At 33.3% G+C, this 17,959-nt stretch overlaps 1 long non-coding RNA gene across 1 annotated transcript in view; it reads left to right on the top strand.

The window, feature by feature from the left end:
- Positions 1-17,959, top strand: part of LOC116668287 — a 178,630-nt gene that overhangs the window by 142,875 nt on the left and 17,796 nt on the right. Inside the window, exon 4 of the long non-coding RNA XR_004325406.1 lies at positions 15,229-15,283. This is a non-coding gene — a long non-coding RNA (uncharacterized LOC116668287). The remainder of the gene's footprint in view (positions 1-15,228; positions 15,284-17,959) is intronic.

Here is a 17,959-nt window from a genome sequence, read left to right as displayed (position 1 = left end):
CAATTTGAACACCTTGTTTTTTTACTTACAAATTATAAATAATTGAATAAAATTAAATAATAACCATGGAAAATGCAAATTTATCAGCATTTCCTTTACAAATCCTTAGAGTCAGATAATTTTAATAATTATCTTGTCTAAATCTTTAAAGAAAATATATCCTCTAAAATATAAACTATTCCAGTTTATTGAAAAAAGAGGTAATACTATGGAGTTTATTTTACAAAGCAAGTAAAACTTTGATACCAAGACAAGATATGAGAAGAAGATGCCATCCAGGACTTTCATAACTAGAGAGGAGAAGTCGATGTCTGGCTTCAAAGCTTCAAAGGACAGACAACTCTCTTGTTATGGGCTAATGCAGCTGGTGACTTTAAGTTGAAGCCAGTGCTCATTTACCATTGTGAAAATCCTAGGGCCCTTCAGAATTATGCTAAATACTCTGCCTATGTTCTGTAAATGGAACAACAAAGCCCTGATGACAGCACATCAGTTTACAACATGATTTACTGAATATTTTAAGCTCACTTTTGAGAGTTACTGCTCAGAAACAAAGATCCCTGTCAAAATGTGACTGCTCATTGACAATGCACCTGGTGACCCAAGAGTTCTGATGGAGATGTACAATGAGATTAGTGTTTTCATGCCTGTTCACACAGCATCCATTCTGCAGCCCATGGGTCCAGGAATCATTTCAACTTTCAAGTCTTGTTCAAGAAATACATTTCGTAAGGCTGTACCTACCATAGATAATGGTTCCTCTCATGGATTTATCTGGGCAAAATCAATTGCAACCTTCTGGAAAGGATCCACTGTTCTTATGTGATCCATGGGAAGACGTCAAAGTATCAACATTAACAGGAGTTTGGAAGAAGCTGATTCCAACCCTCATGAATGACTTTGAGGAATTCAAGACTTCAGTGGAGGAAGTGAGTGCAGATGTGGTAGAAATAGCAAGAGAACCAAAATTAGAAGTGAAATCTGAAAATGTAACTGATTTCTGTAGTCTCATTATAGAACTTTAATGGCTGAAGAGTTGCTTCTTATGGACAAGCAAAGAAAGTGGTTTCTTGAGATGAAATCTACTGCTGATGAAGATGCTGTGAAGATTGTTGAAATGGCAACAAGGGATGTAGAATATTATAAAAATTTAGTTGATAAAGCAGTGGCAGGATCTGAGAGAACTGACTCCAATTTTGAGAAAAGTTCTACTCTGGGTAAAATGCTATCAAACAGCATTACATGATACAGAGAAACCATTAGTCAGAGGAAGAGTCAACCACCGCAGCAAAATTCATTGCTGTCTTATTTTAAGAAACTGCCCCAGGCGCTCCAGCCTTTGGCAGCCACCATCTTATCAGTCAGTAGCTATCCACATTGAGGCAAGACCCTCCACTAGCAGAAAGATTACCAGTCACTGAGTTGCTCAGGTGATGGTAAGCATTTTTTGGCAATAATGTGTTTTTTAAATTAAGGAACATACATTGTGTTTTAACAGATAATGCTATTATCACACATTTAATAGACTACAGAACAGTAACCATCACTTTTATATACACTGGGAAACCATAAAATGTGTGTGACTCCCTTTGTTTTGATATTCACTTTATTGAAGTGGTCCTGAACCGAACCTGCAATACCTCTGAGTCTGCCTGTGTTCTCTTCCTTTATTCTCTTCCATATCTCTTCCGTATCACAAACAAGTGGCCTGCAGTGTTTGGAAAATAACGTTCAGATTCCAGGACTGTGTGTTTTTTTTATTTTAACCAACCCATAGGAGTCATAGTGCAAAAATCACATAATACATGCTGGTGAAAATAGCACCTACTTGTTATAATTATGAGGTTTTAAAAGATAAGAAGATGACTAAGAAAAATCTAATAAGTATTTATTTTCTACTATATTTACTGTGGTAGTGGTTGTTTGTTATGTTGCCATTACCAATGACTATTTTAACATGCCTATTAATTAACCAAGATGATGTCATGCATTTATATGTTCAATTGATGTTCAACAAAGGAGCCAAAGCAGTCCAAGAGTGGAAAAAAAAAAAAACCCTTCAACAAATGGTGCTAGAAAAACTGGATATTCATTTTGAAAGGAAGTGAACCTCAACCCATGGTTCACATCAGACAAAAAAGAAAAGAGACTGACAACACCAAATGTTAGTAAGGATGTAGAGCAACTGATCCCTCAAATTGGTTTTCAGGAAGTAAAATGTTGCAGCTGCTTTCAAATAAATTCTAGCAGCTTCTAATAAAAACTAAGCATACATCTAACTTTGAAGAATTCTTTTCTCAGGAAAAATGAAAACATGCTAATGAAAAAACTAGTACATGGATAAGTTTAGTAACTTTATTCATAATAGCTAAAAACTGGAAATAACCTAGGTTTCCATCAGTAGAAGAATGACTAAAAATCTATGATTATTCATATAACAAAACATTAGCTATAAAAAGGAACAAACACACTATAGGGGAATCTTGAAATGGATGAAATGAAAATAAATAAGGCCAGTCACAAAATAGTGACGTAACAGTAAGGTTTCACTTAATACGAATTTCCAGAACTGGAAAATCTCATTGATGCTATGAAAAAAAAAAAACATAAGAGTGATTGCATTTGCTAGGATGCCAAAAAAGTTTGATAGGAAAGAAGAATGAGAATATTTTCTGGAGCAATATTAATGTCACACGGGTTTAAGTCACATAGATAGTTGGACATGTCAAAACACAACAAATGTACATGCACGTGTCATTGTGAGTAAATTTTATATCAAAAGAAATAAATGTAAATAAGGACTTTATTTAGTGATATGTATGCTGAGTTTTGAAGGAGAACTGAATTTATGTCTGCAATTTACTTTGAAATTTATTAAAAATTTAAATGAACTGATGCTGGGATAGGAACATACCTAAATGGAGAAATATGTGATAAAGCAAGTATTTTTAAATATTAATTTAGAATCTAGGTGGTGGGTATTGATGTTCACTGCAGACTCTTTTTCAAATTTGCTGTATGCTTGAATATTTTCATAATAACACATTGAAAAAATTAAACATAACATTTACACTGCCACAGTGATTCTCTTCCTAGTTATTTACCTAAGAGAAATGAAAACATATGTTCACCAAGAATGCGGCACAAGAATATTTATAGCAGCCTTATACATAATAGACAAGAAAAAAAAGCCCAGGTATCCATCAACAGGTGAATGCATAAACAAATTATGTCATACTGACATAATGAAACACCACTGAGCAATAGAAATAAATGATCAAACTACTCAATAATGTATCAACATGGATGAATATCAAAAACATTATGTTGGGTAAAAATAGACTAGCACCAATTACCAAATGATTTCATTTACATGAAGTTTATCACAGTCAAAACTTAGCTTTCAGTGACAGTTCAGTTCAGTGGTCATCTGAGAAGCAGGAGATCTTTCCCTGGTGATGGAATCATTCTATATATGGAGTGTGGAAGCTTGGGTTTCATTGGCGTATGGATGTATCAAAACTGATTTTACTGTGCACTTGAGATCTGTGCATGTAACCATATGAAAATTATACCAAATGCAAATTTTAAAAAAGGAATTTGTGTGTCTCTAACTGGAATTTAGAAAGTTCAAAAGACGCTGACATACATAGGAAGATTAATTTAGGATCATGGTTCTCAAACTATAATGTGCATATAAACCACCTGGAGATCTTGATATGCGGGTTCTAATTTGTATTTCTGAGGTGGGGTCTTTTTGCCTTTTTATCAAGCTCCTTGATCATACTAATAATACTTCTGATCACAGACTGTACTTTCAGTATAGCAAGGGTTAACGATGGGGGAGATTTAACCTGAATAAAGACCTGATGAGCAAAATTGTTGTCTTAAAATATTTAAAGATATCTCATGTGAAAGAAGTCTCTATTTCTTCTTCCCTACATACATAGACTAGGATCAACAATATACTATTTACAGGGAGACAAATATTTAATCAATGTAAGTATATAATTTCAAACAATTAGATATTCTTAAGAATGAAATTCATTGTCTAAAAATAGGAGGCTGTTCATGACTAGAATTGATCAAGCAGTTCTTATCAGCTCTCAAGGAATTAACAGAAATGTGTGTATGTATGTGTATGTGTGTGTGTTTAAATTTGCATTGAAATTGTATTAAGTTGTCTCTAAATCCCTAACATATCTATGATTCTGCAATGGTGGTGAGGAAGATATAACTTATAAAAAAAAAATGCTATAGCAAATCTGTAAGTTGAATGTGTTTTTAATCTTATATAAGAGTATGAAAAAGATGAGTTTGGCTCTTTTAGTCAAGTAGGTAGAACCTTAGGAAGTTCCATGTTATATATATATATATTTAATATTTAGTTTAACCAAAATGCTTAACTGAAACAATGTTCCCTACATTCATTCAATAGAATTAAATAAAAATTTCTTTCATAAAAACAAATTTTGTCATTAGGATTTTGACTCTAGTGGGTCATTATTTCTATTACTTGAATTTATACAGAATTGCAAAATTGTATTAATTATAATGAAACATTCACATCCTGTGCTCATGATGCTAGCAGGAGAACTTACTCTTCCCTTTTCTGGCAAAAGACAAACTGTGCTACAACCAAAATAGCCTCATTTTGCTTCCCTTGTCATGCTAGAACTAGGAAGATGTCATTCAAAAGAGTTAAGTATTCAGAAGATGTACAAAATCACAAAATTGGAACATTAGGCTACATCATTAAACTACCCAAGTAAGTTGCCTGCCATCAGTTGGTTTTATCCACAGGTTTCCAAACTTTCACTTTACTCAAGTGCCCACATTAACTACTCATTTTCAAACTTTACTAAACACAAGAGAAACAATTTTATATTTTGCAGAGATTACTTTTGAATTTTCAAATATATGATCACAAAATACTTTCAAGATATAACCTTAAACTGTCATAATTAGGGGAATAAAGAAATTCATAATATCTGTTTACAACATTTAAATATATACCTTTCTATAATAAATATGATAGAATATAAGATTACATGGAGAAGCTAAAGAATGTTCAAATTAATAACTAAGTTTAAAAAATAAATTGTTCTTTTCAATTCAATTCCTTAATATTGGCAAAGGCACAATAATAATTAGTCTCAATCAGAATTTAAATGAAAGCGAACAGGATAATTCTTTCTTGTTGTTCACAAAATCTTTGAGATTTTTTCTTATGTTATAATAATATTTCGCCATCACTTCTCTGTGGTTTTACAATTTATGCTTTTTATCTGTTTGTTTGCTTTCATAAGGACATTCAAGAATTCTCTAGTCTACATCACAGACAGTACAAGTCACTTGGTTTTAGACATTTGAGGAAAAAAGGAGCTAGACTCTGGGTATTACACCAAGTGGTATTTTTTGATTTACCCTAATTCTAATCCTGACTGTTTCTGTCTTGACAAAGAGACTTATAAAGTTTACATCTCAATGTCAGTTTATAAACAATATGAATAAAATCAATGAAAATAATAAACATCAAGCAATACAAATTTTATGCCTTTGCAAAGTAAAATAGAAAGTTATGGTTCCTTGGAATTTTTCCGCAGTCAAAATATATAAAGTTATATTCAAAATTACTAATGTCTTGTCATGCTCCTTTCTATATTAATTATAAAAAACAAATCAAAGTACAAAAACAATAGTATAAAACTCACTAGCCATTGTGGTCTATATTTATATCATGTTTGTATCATGTTTCAGAAAGATATTGTTAAAGAAAGTCAAATTAGTGTATCATTTTGTGTGTGTGTATGTTAAGGAAAATGTTCAAAAACTGCTACTTAGTTATGTTTACTTAGAAGGAATCACTATGGTATTGATTCAAAGATACTGCTAGGCAAAAGGGAAGATGTAATACAATTTGTCCATTATGTAAAAACAGTATTTCAAATGTATGTATTGACATGCTATAGAACTTTGAGAAAAACAGAAGTGAAAAGAAAAAGTTATCTTAATTTATGATAAATTTTGCTATTTGATAATGCTAAATCTGTTGAAAATAGTTCCAGTTAAAAAGAAAGTAAGTATAACTAAAAATAACTTGATATTACTTTTCAGGTCTAGTATTGTGTTAATATATTAATAGTGGACCAAAATATATTTTAAATTACCTAGGAAAAAACCTCTTTAGTTAAGAGGGTATTGCAATTAATTTCTTTGTTAAAAAGTATGTATAGCCTCAAATCAAATTCCTCGATGTGTCAAAATACTTCTTTTTTTTTTTTTTTTTGGCAATAACTTCTAACTTACACTTGAATTGATGCACCAAAAATTTCCAAGTGATTTCTTTTAATGGCATTTGAAAAATGATCTTTCATAGGACATCATTTATGATGAATGAAAGAGTAAAAAAGTAAAGAAAATTCATTTGTTGTCATGCAGTGTATGTTATGAATTAGGCAACATCATTACTGAACAAATTTGGCCAGAGTGACAAAAATCTAAGTTAAACTACTGAAGGAAATATAAAAGATATTAGTTTGAAAGATACTGGAGCAATTCAAAGAATTGAAGGGCAGACCAATCAACTAAGTTGGTAGAAGCCTGAGGAAGATAATCCTCAGAATTTCAGGGACTAGAGCTGAATAGTTAGCCATCATTAGCCTCTCTTTCTGCTTCTTATGACTTCTTTTTCAGTGTTTCCCCCCCCGATACCTTTTTTTTTTTTTAACACTAAATTCTTGGTTACCATTTTTGTAGGTTTAACAAACTCAGTTCAGAAGCATTAGATGAGGTCTTTACTTGGCATGGGTGCAGCTACATGCTAAAACCTGTACTTGTCCATGGCATAAAGTGAAAGCTTGAGACAGATGTCCACCTTTCGATATATTCTGATGACCAGAGAAGAAGAGCATGCAAGTTAAGTGTAGTTCCCATTTAGACTACATGTAATAACAGGTTACAGGGAAGCAGGAAGATCGGCAAGAGGAAATATAGGTGACATTCTCAGAAAACAAGAGTTGATTTTGGAAATCAAGATAGTAATGTTAACAATTTTGAGGAAAATTATATAAGTCCTGATTTCTGTACTGAAGAAGAAGAAAACTTCAAATATAGTTGAGCTTATACTTAGGAAATAGCCAGAGGAAAAAAAATAAGAAACAGCAGATAAGTAGCACATTTTGATAGAGATTATAAATGCCCTGAGAATGAGAGAGTAGTGAATAAAGTTCATCCACAGGTAATGGATCACACATCACTGAGAGGGTGGTATTTGAAATGAATCTTAGAAGTGAATGCAAGTTTACGTTAAAAAGTTAGCTCGGCTGAATGGAACTCATCAAACCCGCATTTTGAGCATAATACTTATGTATTGGGATATCTAATTCTAATCCATGCACCCCCTTACCTTCACCATCATCACTATTCTGGGAAGTTACGTGACATCTGCTTCATTTTTTTTTTTTAATCAAAGGGTTTTTGTGCTTGTACATGTAAAACTTAAATAATAAGAGGTAGAAACAAATGGGAAGAGGAAATGGAAATAAGGACAATACAGTGAATTTTTACCAAAAAATAATGATTCAAATATCATACATAAAGCAAACAAAACAGGATATATGCACTGATTCTGTTTTAGTTGATGCTGGTGCCCTTTAATTGTATACATTTTAGTTGAATTTTAATTGGTATCCATTAATCATATTTGTAAACTTTTTCATCTTTCAACCAGATTTTAAGAAAAAAGTTTTGTGCACATAGTAAAAATGTAAATTAATACATCTTAAAAAAGTAAAAGCTAAAATTTAAATCTCAGAAATATCTGGGTCCTCTCTGTACTTTCTGCTTCATTTTGCTATGAAACTACAACTGCTAAAAATTTAAATCTCACTTCCTCTAGTCCCCAAACCACTTCCTAATTCAGAGATAACTATAAGGATAATCTTATTTCCAACATTACAAAAATCTTTACATAGATAAATATACATATAGTTTATATATACATAATACAACATACTATATACATTATAATTTTAAATAAGATTATACTATAAATATTCTACACTTTTCATTTTTCCCTTAAATCCAGTCTTTTGAAATTGGCACTTAGAACAGCTTCTTTGTGTTTAATAATTGTATAGTATTCTATTTATCAAATGTACTATGCTACTTTATAATTTATTTCATTTGTATTTTATAAGTCTCATATATATAAGCTACTTCTGTTTCTTTTATTATACTTTTTTGCAAGTCTGATAAACATCTAGAATTAGAAGTACTGATATGTTCATTTTAAATTTAGTTAGATTATCATGCTCAACACAAAGTAGTTGCAATAGTTCATATTTTTTATCACGGGTAAATGGTTCCCCTATCTAAGTTGGAAAGACTCTGTAGTATAGCAAACCTGCAAACACTTAGAGCTCTTTGAAGGAAGTCTGACTGAAGTTACTGAAAAACCAAAAGGGCATTTTGAGAACTGTACTAGATGTTCTCTACAGCTTATCGTGAATTACAGTTCTATGCTTCATCTTTATGTAAATTTAGTAACATATTTCAGCTTAAAAAGGAATAACCAAGGCAATAAAGCAAAAATTTTCCAAATGTAAGCAAATGGAAAAGTACTGGGAGAATTCTTAAAATGAAGTGTTTGGTCTTGGATTCCAGTCACAGCTTTATCACTGGTTGACCTTGTGATTTAAAGTGAATCATTTAAAATCTCTGGGTCTCAGTTTTCTTATATGTACAATAAATATCAGGCTATATATTGTTGAATGTCCCTTCCACATCTGATTTGATATTGAAATTTCACAGAGCTAGTAACCCAGCTACTTTGTTCAAAAAAATCATTTCATCTGATGTGGGAAAGGAATTAGTCTTGCCATGCCAATAATAATAAAAATAATAATAATAATAAAAAACTTTGGATACTAACTTTGCAGTTAGTAATATTGACTCTTACTAATGGTGTTTGATAATGTTCTATAGCACCTGGTCTTAGGTGACATTATTTGTTTATTTATTTTAAAATATCTATTATTTATATTTCTAAAAATGAGTAAGTATTAATCTCTATATCAGGTAAACAATGTCTGATGCATCAACCTAGTGTTCAGGCCACACACTACTCAATACTATTGAATTTTTAAAACCTCTTGAAATTTAAATTAACAAACTTGGACCTAGTTTTAACATGACAGTAGTAGAAGAGTTCCCTTAGAGAGTAAGAAGAAAATCTTTATGTAGGAATTATACCATAATTAATATTAAAATATTTAGAAATACTGTGGTTGTTTGGATAACACATTCTTTATTTATAAGTATACTGACAATATCAACTTCTTTAAAAAACACAACAGAAAAGGGGTTTGTAAAATACTATCTATATGCAAAGAACAATGAAAATCTTTCTTTATCCCAGTAGAAATAATGTCACCATTTCTGTATTAATCCACTAATAATCATTGATGTTTTACTTAATTTACTTGGCCCTAGGATTCACATTTAGGAATATAATTTCTGCTTATGCATTTTTTTTCCTTTCTGTGTGACAATTATAGGAAAAAATATATCTTAAAACTTTGTTTATATAGAAAATCCTACTATATAAACTTTTGTTTGTTTGCTTGATACACATTGGATACAAATAGTATATTTTATGCCAGGTAATCTCTAATCTCATTGTCACTTGTTTTTCTATTGCCACAGTTACGTTACTGAAATAGCACACTGAATTTTCTCAATTTTAAAATTCCTCTTCAGAAAATAATATTTTAAGATGGGCAAGTCTGATCTTAGCGGTATAAAAGAAAAGTGAGCATACAGAAAGTTTTAGGAAGTTTAAAATGTCTGAAATGCTATCAAAGTAAACAATGAGTTTGAATGACTTATTAGCATCAACTTAATAATTATTGGAGTTTTACCATTTTGAATAGGTTAATAGCCATGCATCTTTGTAATTAAATTCACCAAAGTTACAAGCTTTATTTAACTTACACTGCTTGAAAACTGTATTAAAACACTAGACTAAAGCACTATACTAAAGCACTAGATTAACTTGGTCTGTCTTGGGATCCTGGTCATTGGAAGGCAGAAAATCAGAACTGGTAAGCTGTTAGTCACAGCAAATCACATATTTACTTGATTACAAGGTGTATATATGAGGGGGATATTCATATTTCATGGTCATTTTCACAGAGGAGTTGAAAATATCAAAGTCTTAGGGCCATTTATTATTTTTTTCAAAATTAATATACTGAGCATCTGTTATACACAGAATACAACACTAAAAGCGATAAATGATATCAAGGAAAGTTATAGGCTGGGCCTTCACAACTTCAGGTAACTGGAATAACTGAGCATGAAAGATAGAAATTAGAGAGGAGGCTATAGAAGAATCAAGCAGGGAGCAGATCCATTTCTTAAAAACTTTCTGATAAAAAAAAAGAATGTAAAGATATTTGTATAGCACCTAGTAAGGAATAACAGATAAAATTATAGACATCTATGTATGACATGATGAAAGAAATATGTAAAACTGGAGTCTCCAGCCAACAGCCAGTGACAAAACAAGGTCGGCCAATTACCACATGAGTGAAATTGAATGTGGGTCCTTTGTTCCCAGTGAATCTTGTGATGACTGAAGTCCTGGTTAACAGCTTGACAGCAAGCTCATGAGAGACCTGAGCCAAACTGCATCTAAACCACTCCTGGATTCCTGTCCCACTGACACTGTGAGATAACAAATGTTGTTTTAAGTGGCTATGTTTTAGGAAAATTTGTTACACAGCAACTGATAACTCACATATAAACCAAATGACCACCAAGGGGAGAATGGATATATAAAATCTGTTCTATTTGTACAATGAATCTAGCAATACAAAAGAATGAAGTGCTGCTACACAAAACAATACAGGTGCATCTCTGGTCCAATAATGAACAAAAGAAGCCAAGCTCAAAAGAACGTATATTATAGGGTTCTTTTTATATCATGTTTAAAAATATTAAACAAAACTTATATATGTAGACAGAAGTCTAACTAATGGCTTCCTTGAGGAGTACTGGCTGGGAAGGAACAGGGAGGATCCTTTAGGAATCTTTAGGATCGTAAATCCACATTTAGGAATTTGGAAATCTGTTGTATATTCATCTTTGAGGCATTTATATCAAGTACATAGCAAAAATTTAGCAAGCTTTTTACGTAACTTTTGTATACTTTATTGTAGGTATATTCTATCTCAATAAAAATAAATGTTTTAGGATGTAAAGTATATTTTGAAAGTATTATATTTTCAAATTGGGCCTATGTTGCCTATGTCAACTTGAAGCACAGCAGGTATCATCTGCAGTGGAATATATAGATGTAAAAATTTGAAAGCTCTGAAATGATTGCTAAGGTAGTACTATAGCTTGCGATAGTTAATTTTATGTGTCAACTTGACAAGACTAAGGTATAATAGCTGGTAAGATATATTTCTCTGTGTGTGTGTGTGTGTATGTTTCTAGGAAAGATTAGCATTTGAATTGATAGATTAAGTAAAGATTTCCCTCAACAATGTGCATAGGAATCATCTAATCCACTGAGGGCTTGAATAGAACCAAAAGGTGATGAAAGGGCTAATTTGCTCATTGCTTGAGCCGGGTCCTGCATCTTGTCTTGCCTCAGTACATCAGCACTCCTTGTTCTCAGTCCTTCAGACTTGAACTAGGACTTACATCACTGGCTCCCTTGGTCCTCAGGTTTTCTGGTTTAGACTGGAACTACACCACAGCTTTTCCTCGGCCTCCAGCTTACAGGAAGCAGATTGTGGAATTTCTTTGCTTTCATAATTGTGTGAGCCAATCCCTCATAATATATGTATTTTTCTACGTATCTATATAAATTCTATTGATTCTGTTTTTCTAGAGAATCCTGATTAATCCAGGCTTTTCAAGTCATAAATACATAGAGGTACTTAGGAAGATCACAATAAATTTGATTGCTCAAGCAGAGCACAAAAGGTGATAATGGAACAGAGCACAGATCACAGAATCCTGAGAGAAACCTGCATAAAAGGACCAGGCAGGGAAAAACAAGTTTCAATTGAGGCCAATTAGTGCCAGAGGAAAATCAAGGGACTGCCAGTTCATAGAAACCAAAGTCTGTTGGTTGTTTTTCAATTAGAAGGGAGAGGTCAACTGCATTTTATACTGCAGGATAGTCAGGTTAGTAAAGACTGAATACAATCATTTAAGTCATTTGCTAAGAGATCATTTCTGATCATGAAGAAAGTAGTCCCCTTTAGGAAGGGTAAGCTATAGTTACCTCTAAAAGATCTTGTGCAGAAGTGATTTTCAATTCATAATATAAAATAGAATCACATATCAGTAAGTTTCTGGTTGACACAAAATCTTCCGTAATTATATATTGGCAGTCCATCCGAACACACAAAACCTGTCATACTTAGATCAGTAAAATAAAGTTGAATTCAGGCAAACAACCTGTTATTGTCAAAATATTGCCAAATACCTCTTTAGACTGAATGTAATACTTTTCAGAGGGAGGGCATAGCTCAGTGGTAGAGTGTATGCCTAGCATCCACAGGGTCCTGGGTTCAATACCCAGTACCACCATTAAAAATTAAGTAAATAAATATAATTACTTCACACCTCCTCCCTGCCTAAAAGCCACCTGAATGTAATACTCTTCAATTTGTTACACTGGTGTGTTATAGTTACAAAATTTCCATCTTGGGAGTTTAGAGGCTTCACAAACTAAATAATACTGTAAATATGTATTGTCAATTCCCCCACCACTCGTGAGAACTCATCTACCATATTTCCAGGTGCAGTGTGGGAAATCCAGTTGAACTGTACTGGCTATTACTGACGCATTTCCTATCTCTATGGGAAAAATAATATGGCAAAATGATACGCTGCTCTCATTCAAAAGAAAGGGGAGATACTTGGGGAAAACAGTCCTTATTTCATCACTTTAGATTATTGCTTCTATACGTGTGAAGTTAGATTTATCTTTTCTTAGGAAACCTTGCTTCTTTTACAGTCTCAAATAACTCATGAAGCTATTTCCACCCAAATACCAGCTCAGACAATCTTCTCCTCCTACACAACAAGTAGGAGACATATAGAGAATGAAGTGACAGAGGAAATATGCATTATGTGTCACAACAAGGTGGAGAAGGACCTCTAAGAAAGAGTGTTTTATCTCAGAGCAGCTCCAGCTTAGCATCCTGTGACAAAACTGTAGGCTGTGGGATTAGATGTAGCTCTGAAGACTCTTATTCTAGTTAACTTGTAATAAGCTTCTGAGAAGCTAGCTGTTGCCCTAGACCTTCTTAAGCTATAATTTAATATTACGCTCAAGAGCAAAGTATTTATTGGACCACCTAAATACAATAAAGAAAACTATTTGATTCTGGTTACAGTGTAAATGGACTATCTCCCCTCCCCACCCCACACAAAATAGCTAACCAACTTAATATTGCTGATGTCTGTATATAGAAGTTTATAAAAGTTCTCATTTGTCTTATCCATATGGTTTAGTTATTGTATTCAGTGCAATTTTCATATTATACAAAAGAAAACATCCAACATAGTGAAAATGTAAAGTTTTGAAGCTTTCATAATATGTACTAAAGGTAATCAGATTATTTTACTTTTCAGTCATATTTATATGTTTGTTTATATAGTTTGGTGATCTTTAATATTGAATATTAATAAATACATTTTGCTTCTTTAGGATCAGGTTTAGCATTATAAATCTAAACAGTTATATCTTAAAAATAAATGTTAGGTACATGAGGAAAATCCTGACAGGTTATCTGAGCTTATGGATATTTTGTTAGAATGGGAAAGATAGACGTTAGTCAACTAATTGTAACAGTCAGTCTAATTGAATATGTAAGGAGTATTTTGAAGATTCACTAGTGATTTTTCATTTAGTTTAGGACATTAGGGAAGGCTTCTGTGAGCCAATCATGTTTGTACTGAGGTCTGAGGAATTAAATGACATTACCCAGGTGAAGAGGAGAAGAGTGTAGACAGATTCTAAGGGCACGTATGTGGTAAATACCACAGCACTGAGTGAGAGCTGGATATGTGGGTGTGAGAAAGAAGGATGTGACAAGGATAACTTGGAGTTTTATTACTTATGTTACTGGGAGGATGGTGATGCCATTTGTTGTAACAGGTTATTGTGGAAGAAGTAACTTACTAGGATTGAAGGGGCTGAAGTCCATGAATTTAGTTTTTATTTGTTGGCTTCGGTGTGTGTTTTAACATCAGTGACATGTCAGAAACTAACTGGATATCTGAGTCTAAAGTTCAGGGGATGTATCTAAGCTGGGTATATATAAACTTGAGAGTCACCTGCATTTAAGTAGAAACTGAGGCCTTTAATATAAATGAGGTAAACCATGGAAGGAGTACACAGTGTGATGAGAAAAAGCATATCGACCTGTGTTTGGGAAACTGAAAATATCTAGTAGCTTAGCAGAAGAGGATAAATAAGCATGCAAATGAGACATGCGCTGAGCAACCAGAGAGGAAGGTGGGCCTTCAGAAAAGGGTGGTGTCAATGAAGTCAAAGACAGAGCTTTTCAAGGAACTAACTGACTCTAATAGTCGGGACTAGTCCATGCATGGCTGAATGGCAAAGTAAGAGAAGGACTGAAAAATAACCATTGGTTATGAGAACATGGAAGTTATAGGTGACCTCCAAAGTTGCTTTTGTGGAATGACTGGGACAGACTGCAGTTAGAGTAGCGCGGAGGCTGTGAAAATGCATTTCACAGATTTGCTCTTGCAGGAATGTGTCTGGCAGCTTCCAGTGCCCTTTGCATTCACTACTGTGTTTACACTAGGGCCATGCTTGCTGTGGGGTTCTCTTAGCCAGTAACTGAGCATGTCAGGGTAAAAAAGAAAGCCTATTCAAGGGAGGAGGGCATAGCTCAGCAGTAGGGTGCACGCTTAGCACGCACAAGGTCTGGGGTCCAATCCTCAGCACTGCTATTAATAAATAAATAAATAAATAAACCTAATTACTTCCCTCCTCAAAAAAAAAAAAAAAAAAAAAAAAGGAAAGCCTATTCATGTGAGATGTGGAATTCCTCCAACAGGCACCTTTCATCCAAGGACAGCCCATTAGACTGGTCTCACCTTTCTTGGAACTTGCTGCAGTTTAATACTTTCCTTATCTAATCGTTCTTCCTTACCTCTCTCCTTCCACAGGTGAGAGACTTGCATCGCAGTCTGATGCACTGGGAATGATCTGAGAAAACACGTGGTAAGATGGAACTGGCTCATCACCCCCTGGCAGTTGAAATGGGCTTCATCCTGTGTGGTAGATGGGGCACAAATAGACCCTGACAGAAGGTGGTGCTCAGGTGGTAAACATTTCACGGGAGGCTACGTGGGAAAACATCCTAGCGCGAGGGAAAGCCCTCGTTGCTGTGATGGCTCAGGAATGGAAACGTGAGTGGGGAAGAATGTCTGGAAGGACAGCAGAGTTGGCTCCTTACTGCTGAGTTGTATTCCTTGCCTGCCTTGAGAAAAGATCTTGGTAATATTTATTTGCGTTTTTGTGCATGTGGGAAATGAAGAGAGTTATGACGAAATGCCCTCTGAGAGGCTGAGATGGTTTCAGAATAACTGAAAGGTGGGATTTGCTAATGTTTACTCCTCACTCTTCTCTACTATTGAAAATGTATATGTTATTATTCTAGAGCTAGAAATCTGTCTTCAGGAGAAAATAGGACCCAAGAACATGTTTAAGTGCTTCATTTGGCCACAAGTGGATTCTAAAACAAATTACTGGTCTAATTTGAGAATGTTATATTTAGCAAAAAATATATTTGCCATTGTATAGATAATGGAGTTTATTTTTTATTGGATTGTGTTTGAGAAGATCTCTAGGGTGATGGGGATGGTATGAAGTGACTAGAGGTAGTGTTTTGTGACTACATGGCTTGAAATTAAAAATATGTCAAAAGTATCTTTAACCAAGATGGTACTACCTTACCAGAAATGAATAAAATCATCACTGCTCCCAAAGCAGAGGAAACAAAGATCTGGGATAAATATTATCTTGAATCTGCAATTTAATTTTCAAGTAGTAACTCTGAATTCAGATGGAATTATGTGAGTTTAGCCTCCACAAAAACAAAATTAAATCAAGCAGAACAGAACATTCAGAGAACTTAGGACCATTTGTATGGCTCAAGAGAATTAGAGTTAGAAATATTTTTTTAAAGCTGATTCTACAGATAAAGTGTAGGATATTTTCAAGTTTACGAGAATACATTCATATTTACATGAAAATATCAATTTGGCTTATATTTGAATATACAAATAGGTATTAACAATGTCTCATCCATTCTTAACCTTTGATATTCTCTCTATTCAAATGATAAGTATACAATTACAAAGGACAGCTATATATTATTCTAATAAGAATAGTTCAAGAAATTAATAAAAATGGTCAAACTTACATACTTGTCATGAATGAAATTTGTCATGAGAAGGAAATCAACTAATGACTGAAATGTATATAGTATATATGAACATATGCAAAGTATTCAAACTGTAAAATTTTGATCATAAAATCTGAATATGAGTATCTTCTAATAATATAATCAATAGGCTATCTCATTTCATTATACAGCCAACATGGCAGAGTGCTTAAATAGTCATTATTACACTAAATATATATCCAAATTTTTCATTTTTGTTAACTTCATAGATACTGCATAAAACTTTAATAAAAGATTGAAGCTGGATCATATTCACACTTAAGAGGTACACATTTAATGAGATTTAGTCTTTCCGTATTTTTCTGAAAAGGCAGAACATAATTTATGTGTTTTCAAATATTGGTTGCATTATGTCTCTAGTTTAACAAGTACAAGAAACTTGCACTTTAATATGTTAGAGGAGAGTTCTGTTCCAAACCAGAGTTCTCTCTGTGTTCTACGTTGTCATGTTCCCTGATCAAAAAACTTAATATTTTTCCATATATGAATCTCAGTCTAAGATTTATGATTCCTCCAAATGTATCTCTTGCTTACAAATATTTTCAATCACATTTTCATTAAACATCCCTCTGTGAATTCTGTCTCATAGACTTAACACTGCCCAGTGTGTTAGCAACTATCCACATATGCAGCTATCTAAAATTAAATTTAATTAAAATTAAATAAAATTAAAAGTCCAGTTCTTTTAGTCACACTAGCCACATTTTGAGTGTTCAACAGCCATGTGTGTCTATAGTCTTCCATACTGGATAATTCAGGCATACAACATTTCTGAAATCACAAAAAGTTATATTGGACGGGACTGATAAAGACAATAACATTCAATCATCATTTATCCATTTATGCAGCCATTAACTGATATTTTAATGAATACTTGTCGTGTATCAGGCACTGTCTCTAGTTCCAAGGGTATGGAAATGAGTAAAATGAATAGTGCCTGCTTTCATCAGGCTTACCTTCTCGAAATTGAGACAGAAATAAAATATTAACCAACCAAAACTGTATGCTGTTAAAATCAAAAGCAAATGAAGACCAGCCTTGAAAATTCCCTTAGCAGAAACACTGGTTTAGTCATAAAAGTAAAGCTTAATTTAGCTTATTATGCAAGACTGAGTGGACTTGAGTCATTTCTTATTTATCCCTCCTGAAATCACAGGCAAAATCTAAACCTTTTCCCAAGGATGATATGAGGTAACCACTAACCAATTCCCTATCACTTAAGAAAATTCTAGTAGTATAACCAATCACTGTGACGAATAAATAGTCATTACTCTCTCACCATATAAGCTGTTTTACACCAATACATCCTTGAGCCTCATTCTGTGTTTTGGTTTGAGTTCTCCCAGTTCACAGAGTGTCTTTTCTTTGTCTGAACAATAAACTTTTACTAATTGCTCCTTCTGTGATTCATCGGTTTTCCTTCTGTTATT

The sequence above is a fragment of the Camelus ferus genome, chromosome 2, assembly GCF_009834535.1.
Source record: "Camelus ferus isolate YT-003-E chromosome 2, BCGSAC_Cfer_1.0, whole genome shotgun sequence".
In the NCBI taxonomy this organism is placed as follows: domain Eukaryota; kingdom Metazoa; phylum Chordata; class Mammalia; order Artiodactyla; family Camelidae; genus Camelus; species Camelus ferus.
Note: the sequence above shows the minus strand (reverse complement) of the source record. Positions and strands in the feature narration are given on the sequence as shown.